The sequence below is a fragment of the Mirounga leonina genome, unplaced genomic scaffold, assembly GCF_011800145.1.
Source record: "Mirounga leonina isolate KUSES-001 unplaced genomic scaffold, KU_Mleo_1.0 Mir_94, whole genome shotgun sequence".
In the NCBI taxonomy this organism is placed as follows: Eukaryota; Metazoa; Chordata; class Mammalia; order Carnivora; family Phocidae; genus Mirounga; species Mirounga leonina.
Genome location: NW_023270855.1, coordinates 40,521,057 through 40,531,974, shown reverse-complemented (window position 1 = coordinate 40,531,974; position 10,918 = coordinate 40,521,057). Strand labels below are relative to the sequence as shown.

Below are 10,918 nucleotides of genomic sequence, written 5' to 3'. Positions count from 1 at the left end.
AAAGAATGTCTTATTTATTTATTTTTAAGTAAACTGTACCCCCAACGTGGGGCTTGCACTCATGACCCCGAGTGGTGCGCACTACTCACTGAGCCAGCCAGACGCCTCAGCAATCGGAATTTCTTCCAACTCTGGTTGGGGGGGCTCTCATGCCTTGTGCCCCCACCAGCTCAGCCCTTATCTCCTCCTCCAGGGCCCCTTCCCCAACTGAAGGCCCCAGGAGAATGGGGGGCCCAGCCTGGACCACCTTGTGTCCACAAGGCTACAGAGCCTAAGACCTGAGCAAGCCAACAGTCCAGGACTGGGTCCCCTCTCTGTGTGCCTAAAATTGCAGCAAGAAACACCAGTGTTATCCAAAGAATGAGCCCCAGCTGGACCTGCTTAACCCTGCCCAGGAGATAGGCACCCCCCCCCAATAGCCTAGCCTGGGCCCAACCAGACCCCTGGACGGGAAATGGGGGCTTTCTGAGGCTCTGCGTTGACCCAGGGCATTGTCTTGTTGCCCAAGATCCCATCTTTAGGCCACCCCAAGTGGCGAGACCCCTCTCAGGCGAGGGTACAGATGTCTTTGGCTGGGAGGCACTGATTTTGGGGGGTACTCAGAGAGGCAGCTGCAGAGGGGCCAGGGGGATACTTGAGATAGTCCAGTCTCAGGGAGGGAAGTGGAGACGGATGGTCTGTGGGACATGGCCCCCAGGGAAATCAGATGCAGACTAGGTCTGGGAGCTATAGCCCAGCCCTTCCCACAAACCAGGCTCTGCCCCCAGAATGGGTGCCCTGAGGCAGGGGGAGCTAGCAAAGAGGACTTGGAGTTTCCTTCTGGTTCCAACCACCCAGCTCTCCAGGTACCCCCTCTCTTTTAGGCAGGAGTGGGGTGCACAGAGGGAAGAGTGGAGAAAGGCCGCCTGTGGTTAAGGGTGGTGTGGGAAGAACGCAATGAAGGGCGGTGGAAGAAGTTGGGGTACCCGGAGCTAGAGGACAGGAATAGGGGTACTGCAGGAGAGGACAAGGGCATGGGCATGCTGTGGGCCTCGGTTTCCCCTCAGGGATTGTGAGGAGCCCAGCAATCGTGGGTAGGGGGAGGGCAGTTGCCCTCTGGGCCCCTGACCAACATCCTCAGGAATCAGGAATTGGAACCTGTCCAGCACTAGGCCGACTGGGGGTGTGGCTTCAGTCCCAGAGACTCTGCCCTGTGAGCCCTGCGGCCATGACCGAGATAGAGGTGGCACGCAGGGGGTGCTCCAGCAGGCTGTGGACACACGAACGCATCCTTCCAGGTGGCAAGAACGAGGTCCCTGAAGTTAGTCTGGAGGTGCTAGTGACAGGCAGGGCAGAGGGTGGAGTGTGGAGTTCTGATCTCACTCTACACAGGCCCTGCCCCCTTCCTTCTTCCATATACCATTCTCTTCATCCCTCCATCTCGGCTGGTGCCTGCTCGTTCCGGCAGCAAACAGGAGCTTTGCAGAAACTTGTCCTCAGATTAAAGCTTCAACCATGGTCTCAGGAGAGGGGAGCAGGGAGGCTGGCCAGCCAGGCCCCATGTGGAGAGTGCATGGGGCAGGGAAGGAGGCCTCTCTTCCCACCTCAAAATCCCAGGTCATGCCCTATGGATGAGCTCCAAGGGAAAGATGAGGGGAGCCTGGCTGAGTTCGAGGATAGCCAGCCCCACCCCAGTGATCCAGCCAGGTCCCTGTCCTCCCTCTCCTGGAGGTCCGCAGCTTGATTTTTAGCCCCCCAGGAGCCGAAGGAATCCTTTAAAAATTTAAATCAGACTATGCCATGCCTCATAACCCTCAGGCCAGTCCTACTCTTTTCTCAATCTGTGACTGCACCTCAGCATTCAAGGGGGCTCTAGCCTGGAACCCACAGACAAGTTTGCCCAGGCCCCTGCTCCTCAAAGTCTCAGTATTCCCTTCTATTAAATGGGTCCACAATGCTGTTCTGGCCACTGTGAGTCAGGGGCCTGTTCCTTCCTAGGACTCCACAGGTGGAGCCCCCAGTTCCTTTCTTTTTCTTTGTCTTTTCTTGTCTAACTAAGTGGCTTTCTTGGGGAGAGCCAGGATTACAACGGACTCAAGAGTTGGCATTGGGGCCCCTGTTCTTGCCAAAGGTGGGTACAGCACTGACAAAGCATCAGTCGTCCTGCATCTGCCGCTTGGCTCGGCCTGTCTTCTTTTTCTCCTGTTTGGCCATCTTGGGAGTCCGCCCTCTTGCTTTCCCAGCACGGGCCAGGGGACCATGGACTTTACCTCCAAGCATGCGGCCGGCTACTTCCGGGGGTCAGAGCCTCCGCTCCACACTGACCCAGGGTAGCCTCAGCCCCGAGGGGTGGGCCTGCCAGGAGCACCACCTGATCTCCTGGAGCAATGGCCATGAGCCTTGATCTGGGCAACCATCTCCTGCCAGTCATCTGGAGGGTGTGTAGCTCCTGGGCATAGACAAAGAGCTGCTTGTTGGTGACTAAACCATGGCCTACCGCCAAGAGGGAGCGGAAAAAGAGTGGAGCCCCAAGTTTCTAGGTGCAGGTCCAGAGGCCAGGTCCAGCCTAGGTGTCCACTCTGTCCAGTTACGTTTAGAAATCAAACCCTTCCAAGACAGGAAGGTGCCCTATCCTGGGGTAGGGAGCAGGGGTTCAGCTTTGCCGCCCCGCCAAGCACACCTGGGAGCCAAGAAGCTCATCATTGCAGATGGAGTGCTTAGCCAGCAGCCGGTGGGCCGGGGAAGACCCAGCTCCCCACCACCTGCATTCGCCCCCGCTGCCCAGCACTCATCCAATGCCCCGAGGCCGTGTGCTGGGAAGGGCGATTGTCTGCAAGGAGCATTTCCTCTTGGCCAGTCCCAACACTGCTGTGCCTCAGAGGCCTTGCGGTGCAGAACAGGGGACCGTGCTGCTCAAGGTCCTCCATTCCCTGGCTCGCGGGGGATGGAGCCCGAGATGGGGTGTTCTGGCCTGAGATCTCTGGTCTGGAGGTTACAGACAGTGACCTCATATTGCAGCACTTCTTCAGGGAAAACCTGGAGCCAGGCTTAGGGAAGAGGGCCAGGATGGCAGGGTGCCCAGTGTCTGCCCACCAGCCCCTCCCCCCTTCCAGGGGAGCTGCCTTCATCTGGGCCCCACTTCCCTGCAGGGAGTGAGGGACCAGGGGAGACCACACGGCGACTGTCACGGAAGGGACATTCCCCAGTCATTTGGAACTAAGTAAGTCCAGATCTCAGCTTGCAGGCCTGACTGCAGGACCCTCCTTGGGCCCCCCTCCCCCAGGACTGTGGCCACACAGACACATGGATGGGGCGTGTGCAGCAGATGTGAGCCTGAGAGGCAGCCAGAAACCCCACAGATCAGAGCCCGTCACATCAGCTATGTTGGGGGCTGCCCAGGTCTCCCCCAACCCTGAGGCACAGCTCTGCCTAAGGGACTTCACCTGCTCCCTGGGGGGCTCACAGCTGCAGCATCACTGTTTAAGTCAAGGCAGAGTCTACCCTGAGTCCCTGCTGCTGCAGCCTGGGCCACTCTCTCCTCAGCTCAGCTCTTAAGTAGAGGAGGAAACAGCAAATGGGCACCATCTCTGCCCCATCCTCAGCTGCAGGTGAGTGTGAGCAGAGGGCCCAAGATGAGGGTAGAAGACAGCTTCCAGTCTCTGATCAGAGGGCCCTGGGCTCAGCCCCCTCCCATTCCGAGATGTCGGTGGTCAGATATTATCTGAGCAGAGACCTAAAAGAGGCCATGGAAGCATCTATTGGAAGGGCACCCAGGCAGAGGGAACAGTCATTGAGGGGCCCCGAGGCTGGAGAGGTGTGGGAAGAGGAGTGAAGAGGCTGTGACCCAGAGCAGGAAAATGTGAGTCAGAGGTGGTGAAGGGGGCTGCGGGTCAGCCGCTGCAAGGACATGGCTTTGACTCTTGACAAAGTAGCAGCCTTTGAGAGCTTTGGGCAAGAGAGAGACCTGACCTGGCTCCCATTTTTTTTTTTTTTTTTATTTGAGAGAGAGAGCACAAGAGGGAGGAGCGGGAGAGGAAGAAGCAGACTCCTGCTGAGCAGGTAGCCCGATGCGGGACTTGATCCCAGGACTCCAGGATCATGACCTGAGCCGAAGGCAGTCGCTTAACCAACTGAGCCACCCAGGCGCCCCCTGGCTCCCATTTTAACAGGGTCTCTGTGGATCCTGGTTGACTAGATTGTGGGAGACAAGAGCAGACGCTGGGAGCCCAGTAAGGAGGCTTGTGTGCTTGTCAGGAAAGAGACGAGGTTGGCCATGGGGGTGGTGGCTGCCTGGGCCAGGGCTGCAGAGCTGGTGACCAGAGACAAGGTGGGAAGGGGTCACCTGATACTTTGCACGTGTTAAGTGAAGTTGCAAGTCTTTGCTGATGGTTTGATGTGGATGTGAGAGAAAGAGAGTCCAAGCTGGTTTTATGGCTTCTCGGCCTGAGCAGCTGGAAAGTCGGAGCCGCCCCAGCTGAGCCAGGCAAAGCCAAGGAGTGGCTGGTGGCTGCTCCCAGGTGGGCTCCAGATCCAAGGTCTTTTCCACACAGACCCTGTCTCTCTCTCTCTTTTTTTTTTTTTTTAAGATATTATTTATTTGACAGAGAGAGACGCAGCGAGAGAGGGAACACAAGCAGGGGGGAGTGGGAGAGGGAGAAGCAGGCCTCCCGCGGAGCAGAGAGCCCGATGCGGGGCTCGATCCCAGGACCCTGGGATCATGACCTGAGCCGAAGGCAGATGCTTAACGACTGAGCCACCCAGGCGCCCCCAGACCCTGTCTCTTAAGGCAGGCTCCACACCCCATCCTCACCCAGTGGCTGGGGCGGCCTAACCATTACTGCCTCAAGGTTCAGCACCCGGAGTAAAGGCCTCTGCTCTGAGGCCAGAGGAAACACAGAATTCCCAGACCAATTCTTCGTGAGGAGGCCTCTCCGAAGCCTGATAAGGATTGAGCTCTAGGCCTAAGACCTGGGCTCTCTAGCAGGGGCTGGGCAGGCCCAAGTGGGTGAGGGATGGCTGTCTGGCCTCTGTCTAAACAGGATATGCTCAGGCTGGCCGATGGTCATGGGTCACTTGGCAGCCAGCCGAGCCGGGGCCCACCCAGCCCCCACCTCCCTCACCACACACACACACACACACACACACACACACACACACACACTGGATGAGGGATGTGGGGTAACATGTGCAGATCTCAGAGCCCTGTGTCCCCCCTCTCTTGTTCACTCTGAACCCAGAGAGACCTGGGTCCCAGGCAGCATCTCTTAGGGGCTGGCTAGGAGTGCAGGACCTGCAGCGGCCCAAGGAAACTCCTGACTCAGCCATTAGGATTGGCTTCCTGGGAGGTAATGTCTTCCCAGAGGCCTGAAGGATCTGGAAGGAAGTAGGAAAGGAATTCCAGGTACAAGGGAGCAGCATGTGCAAAGACCAGGAGATGAGACTGTGTGGAGCTCCTGCCTAAGGGGAAAGGGGGGAGGAGGCAGCCTCCAGAAGGGAGGCTTGTCCCTTGTGCAGAAGGGGACAGTGTTTGAGGGTAAAGGAGGAGACCAAGGGCTTGGGTCTAGAGGAAACTCGGTTGACACTGGTGCTGAAGTCTGGGAAGAACATTCCTGGTTGAGGGGACAGCAGCAGAAAAGGCCTAGAGGAGGCTTTGGGAAGCAGCCAGGGAGGTGGCTTGTTCCAGCTTTTGATGGGCTCCGAGCCAGCCCCTGGGGCTCGCTGGGCAGGAGGAGGCTGAGCCGAACCCCATCCTGAGCCTGGGCTGTGGGGACTCCTCACTGCCCCACTCCCGGTGCTGCCCGAGCAATGCCCTGCGCCCCCTCCCAGGGCCTCCTTTGCAACACTCCCCCGTCTCTGGGATTCAGTTCCGGGAGGCGGGTGAGGTCTGCGCCTGGGGCAGGGGAGATGAGAAAACCAGAAAGTGGGGAAACCTGAGCCAGCAACGCCGAGGCGGGCGGGCCAGGGCTTGCTCAGCCTGCTAGGCCCGGGAAACAGGTTCCCCAGAGAGTGGGCCAGAGGAAGGGGGGGCTGGTTTAGTTGCCACCTTCATCCTGGGGGCATGGCGGGTCTCTGAGGCCCAGGCCTCCAAGTCTCGCCTTCTAGTTGCTGAGGCTGGAAGGGCAGAGCCTCTCTCGAGGTTACCCAGCATAGCAAGCTTCTCTCACTCCACTCGAGGGAGGCCGGACAGAGGCGGATAGGATAGATAGACAGAGGATGGACAGCCCGACAGGCCGCGGGAGGCCCAGGGCTGCACTTCAGTCCCCTCAGCACAGCCTGGAAAAGCCAGAAGGCAAAGAAACAGGCATGTGTATGGGCAGAGACAAAGGCTGGGCCAGGTTGAAAGGCTGGGAGTGTTTTGGGGAAGAACTCCAAGGTGCTCCTGTCCGGTGAACGCACCATCACCTGGGGGTGGGGACCGAGACAAAGGGGGCCAATTCCTTCCAGGTTGTGAGCCCTGTTGTTGGGCTTTGTAGCATCTCAGAAGCTCTGGGAAGCTGAGCCATGAGCCCAAGACTCTACAGTCAGGATGTCACCCAGAGGGTCTATCTTACAGGTACTCAGAGCCCATCTTGAAAGGGAGAGGGGCTACTCCAGGAGGGGAACCCTAGAGGCTGGGTCAGAGGAGAAACCAGACCTGGCCTAACCATCACTGTGTCCACCCCCACCTTGCGTATCCAGATTGGAACCAGGATGGGCCATGGGAGAGCTGGAGAAGAAGCAGGCCCGGGATCTGAGCGTCCTGCAGGGGAGGGAGGGAAGCCCAGCAGGGGCAGGGGATCAGCCTGGCCTGGCTGTCTCACTTCAGGTGACCCCACAGGGCATCCAAAGTGGCTCTCAGGTGGAGCTAGCGGCTGAGTGGCTTTCGGAGAGGAAGACAGAAGGACTCTGGGTGGCAGGGGAAGAGGTTGGTGGGGGCAGCCGGCCCAGAGGAGCCAGGGGGTGGGACCAGGAGTTGACTCCTGGCCTCTGCCCTCTTGGCTCATGTTCCCTCTTGGATCTGGTGCTGCAGGGATTTGCTCTCTTATTCATTCAATAAAGATTTATTGAACTCTGTAAGTGCCGTGCCAGGCTCCAGCACTCATGGCCAGCCCTGAGCGCCTGTCTGGGTTGTGGACCCTTGGCTCCATGTGGGCCCTGTGGCCTGGCCCTTCCCTCCTGGAGCCTTCCCATAACTCCTGAAAAGGCCACCTTTTCCTAACACCTCAGCCCAGTGGCTACAGGCCTCCCCACTTCTCTCCGTCGCCTCTTCCTCATCTGTACAGTGGGGACAGCAGGACCTGCTTCTCGGAGGAGCTGCGAAGTGCCTGGAAGTAAAGAACCATAAACTCTGCTGGCATACAGGGCCTCCCAAGCTGGCTGGGACTCCCATCCGGGGTTGGTTTCAAGCTCCTCTAGGTCCCTACCTTGAAGGCAAATTGCGGAGGGTCTACTATATTCCTCCCAATAATGCACATCTCTTTTTTTTTTTAAGATTTTTTAATTTATTCATAAGAGACAGACAGATAGAGGCAGAGGGAGAAGCAGGCTCCCCGCTGAGCAGGGAGCCCGACGTGGGACTCGATCCCAGGACCCTGGGATCATGACCTGAGCTGAAGGCAGACGCTTAACCATCTGAGCCACCCAGGCGCCCCAATGCACATCTCTTACATGCATAATAACATAATGGCCAACCTGGCACGGACACCAGACGGGGGTGAGTGTGGATTCCCTGCTGCGATGAGTGCTTTTATTTCTATTACTCAACCTTCTCACATTGTTTAGGAAGGCACTGGCAGGGACGCCTGGGTGGCTCAGTCGGTTAAGTGTCTGCCTTCGGCTCAGGTCCTGATCCCAGGGTCCTGGGATCGAGTCCCGCATCGGGCTCCCTGCTCCGCGGGGAGCCTGCTTCTCCCTCTGCCTCTGCCTCTCTCTCTCTATCTCTCATGAATAAATAAATAAAATCTTAAAAAAAAAAAAAAAAGGAAGGCACTGGCATTCCATTGTGTGAGGTGGTCTCTTCCTCTCCCCGTGCGCTGTCCCCCGGCCCCACTGCCCCTTCAGAAGGCCTCCCCGCACTAGCTCCATTCTATGTGTCTGAGGGGAGCTCCATGGACACATTAATTGAGTCTCTTTTCTTCCCTACCCAGCACCCTGGAGTCTTTGGTAAGTCCTAACAGTTCTGCTTCAGTGACCATGATGATGATCGTGCTGGGGGTGGTGACAGGGGTGGCCGGGCTAGAAGACCAGGGAGACCTGGGGTGGGGGGGAGTGGGGGAAATGTGGAAGAGATGGTGTTGGAAACCATGGTGATGGCGGCGCAGTGGTGCTGACCTCAGCGGTGACCCTGGTATAGAGGAGGTGGGACGAGGAGGGACAATTGTCACAGTGTTTTACAGGAGACCTGACAGAGAAGAGGGGTGCAGGCACTGTCTCTAGAGCCACCATAACTCCAGGCTGGTGTTTCCTTGCTTCAGATGGTATCTGCTCGGAGCCTGCGGGCCAGCACTGCAAATCCCAGGCAGGAGACCCTCACCTGGGCTCTTAACAGGGCACAACCAGTCAGTAGGTCAGAGGGAGGGATGCCTTCTCCAGGGCGTCTTGTTAGCCAGGGAGAGAACGGGGTGGGGGAAGAGGGAGAAGGGGAGGGAGAAGGAGGAGAGGGAGAGAAAGAGGAAAAAGAGAAGGGAAAAGAGGGGGAGGGAAAGGAGGGTGAAGAGGAGGGGAAGGCAGAGAAAGAGGAGAGAAGAGGAAGGAGGGAGGAGAAGGGAGAAGACAGGAGAGGGGAGAAAGAGGGAGAAAAGAAGCTAGGAGAGAGGAGGAAGGGGAGGGAATAGAAGAGGGAGGAGGGAGAGGAGGAAGGAGAGGACAAAGAAGGCCCATGCCCCTTGGGACCTCAGCAAAGTGCATGGGGCAGGGCTGAGCTTGTGGTCCTGGTTGGTAAGGCCATGGCCTTGGGGGTTGGGTTGGGTGTCAGGTCCCTTCCTGGGATCAGGGGAGGCGTTTTGGCTCAGTTGCTGGGCCCTTGGGTCATCATGAGGCCATTTGAAAGCAAATGTCCCTTTTAGGAGAGGAGGCCCAGCCTATCTGGCTTCTCTGGGGGTATGGAACTATAAGGAGTGGATCCGTGGGGCTGCTGGTTTGAAATAGGGCTGGAGGCTGGGGAATTACGGATAGCCCTGGAGTGCTTGGGCAGAGCAGTGAGGCTGGGCTGCTGCGACCTGGCCTGGGCTGGAGGCAGCGAGCAGGTCCAGCTGTGCCAGCCGTCCCAGGGGCTGCACCGCCACCTGCTGAGCGGCTGGGGCAGTCCTGGGTCCTACGCTGCGGGACTCGCGCGGGGCCCGGCGCGGCCCGCAGCAAGTGGGAAGGAGTGACACGGCAGGGGGTGCGCAGGTGAGCGCAGGCTCGCTGCTCCCCGGCGCGTCCGCCCTTCCCGCCAGGGAATTGAGTGCCGGGGTAAACACCAGGCGCGGTGTGCGCGGTGTATCCACGGAGAGACAAAGCCAGGGCGGGGCGGGGGCGCCGCCCGCGAAGCCGGGGCGGGGGCGCAGGGTGCAGATTAGTCTCCCCTGGCGCGGGTTGCCCCACCGCCCGGGAGCCCCGAGCCCAGCCCGCGGACAGGTGGAGCGGGGGCGGGGCGGCGGCCGGGCGGGTCCCGCCCCGGGGGTGGGGCCGGGCGGGGCGGGCGGGGCGGGGCCGCGCTATGCAAATGTCGCCCACGGGCGGCCAATTGCCGGCGCTCCCCGCGCGGCTCCGAGCGCCCCGTCCCGCCGGCGGCCGCGAGACCAGAGCGAGCGAGCGAGCGAGCGAACGGCCGCGGTCCGGCGAGCCCCGAGCGCAGCGCAGGGCCAGGGCGCGCCGCGACGAGCGGCGCAGCCCAGCGCGGCCGCCCGGCCCCAGTCCAGCAAGCAGGCGAGCACCACTGGGCCGAGCCAAGCGCAGCGCCCCGAAGCCGAGCGCGCGCCGTCGCCCGCGCCCCGCGCCGGGGAATGCGCCCTCGGCGCGCCGGCCAGGGGGCGCCCGCAGCCCACCCGGGGGGAGGCGGCCCCGAGCGCCCCTGAGCCTTCCCATGGCCCGGGCTAGGGCCCGGGGCCTCGGCTGCTGACGCGCCCGAAGCCCGCGGAACCCGTGAAACCCGGGCCGCGGCGTCGACCCCGGCTCAGGCACAGCGGCGAGAGGGCGCGGGCAGGGCCATGGCCCCGGGGGGCCGCTAGCGCCGGCCGGCCCAACCGGGAGCCGCTCTGCCGCTGCCGCCGCCGCCCCCGCCGCCCGGGAGCCCAGGCCCCGCTGCCGCGGAGGAGGTGAGTGCGGCGGGAACCGGGAGGGAGCGGGCAGGCGGCCGGGCCACCCCGCGATCCCTCTGGGACCCGAGGCACTGCAACTCTGCGGAAGTGTCCGGGGCGCGGGGCTCGGAGAGGCCCGGGACGCAGAGGCGGTAGGACTTGAGTGGGCGCTGTACCTGTCCAGGCTGCCCGGACCCTTATCATCGGTGCGACATGGGGATGTGTGGATGATGTGTCCTGCGGGGTCACCAGTGTGCAAAGCAACTTTTTCTCATAAGATTCTGGGTGGGTGGGTGCTCGCACGCACCACCCCCCACCCCCACGTTCCTGGAGCGGGAGTACGGACGCCCCTCTGGCTCAGCTCTCTCCCACTAAAGCCTCAGGCAGAGCTCTTCCCCTTAGGTGCGTCTGCCCTGCCTCAGTGTCCCGATCCGGTTCGTCTGCTCGGAGGGAAGCGCTATACCGGCAGCCCCCACGTGGAGGGTCCCCCAGATCAGCAAGGCTGGAGGACCTCCAGCCCTGAAGCTTTTCTCCCAACACTGTGCTAGCCCCTTGACCCCCAGCTACCAGCTTGGGTTTGCTTTTCTAGCAGGGAGTCTTGCTTGGCTTAGGGGCCTGGCTGTATGCTGGGTGTAGGTGAGCTGGGAGAGCCTGCTGTTAAGTCCCCTATTTGGGCAGGC

General features: G+C 60.5%; 1 protein-coding gene and 1 pseudogene across 2 annotated transcripts in view; one reads left to right on the top strand and one right to left on the bottom strand.

The window, feature by feature from the left end:
• Window positions 1-2,073: 2,073 nt before the first annotated feature.
• On the bottom strand, window positions 2,074-10,026 carry LOC118005554 (annotated as a pseudogene).
• The window catches only part of SEMA3F (semaphorin 3F), a 29,298-nt gene continuing 28,163 nt past the window's right edge, over window positions 9,784-10,918 (top strand). For both annotated transcript variants that reach the window (XM_034996828.1, XM_034996827.1), the window contains exon 1: window positions 9,784-10,256. The gene's annotated coding sequence lies outside the window, so the exon portion shown is untranslated. The remainder of the gene's footprint in view (window positions 10,257-10,918) is intronic.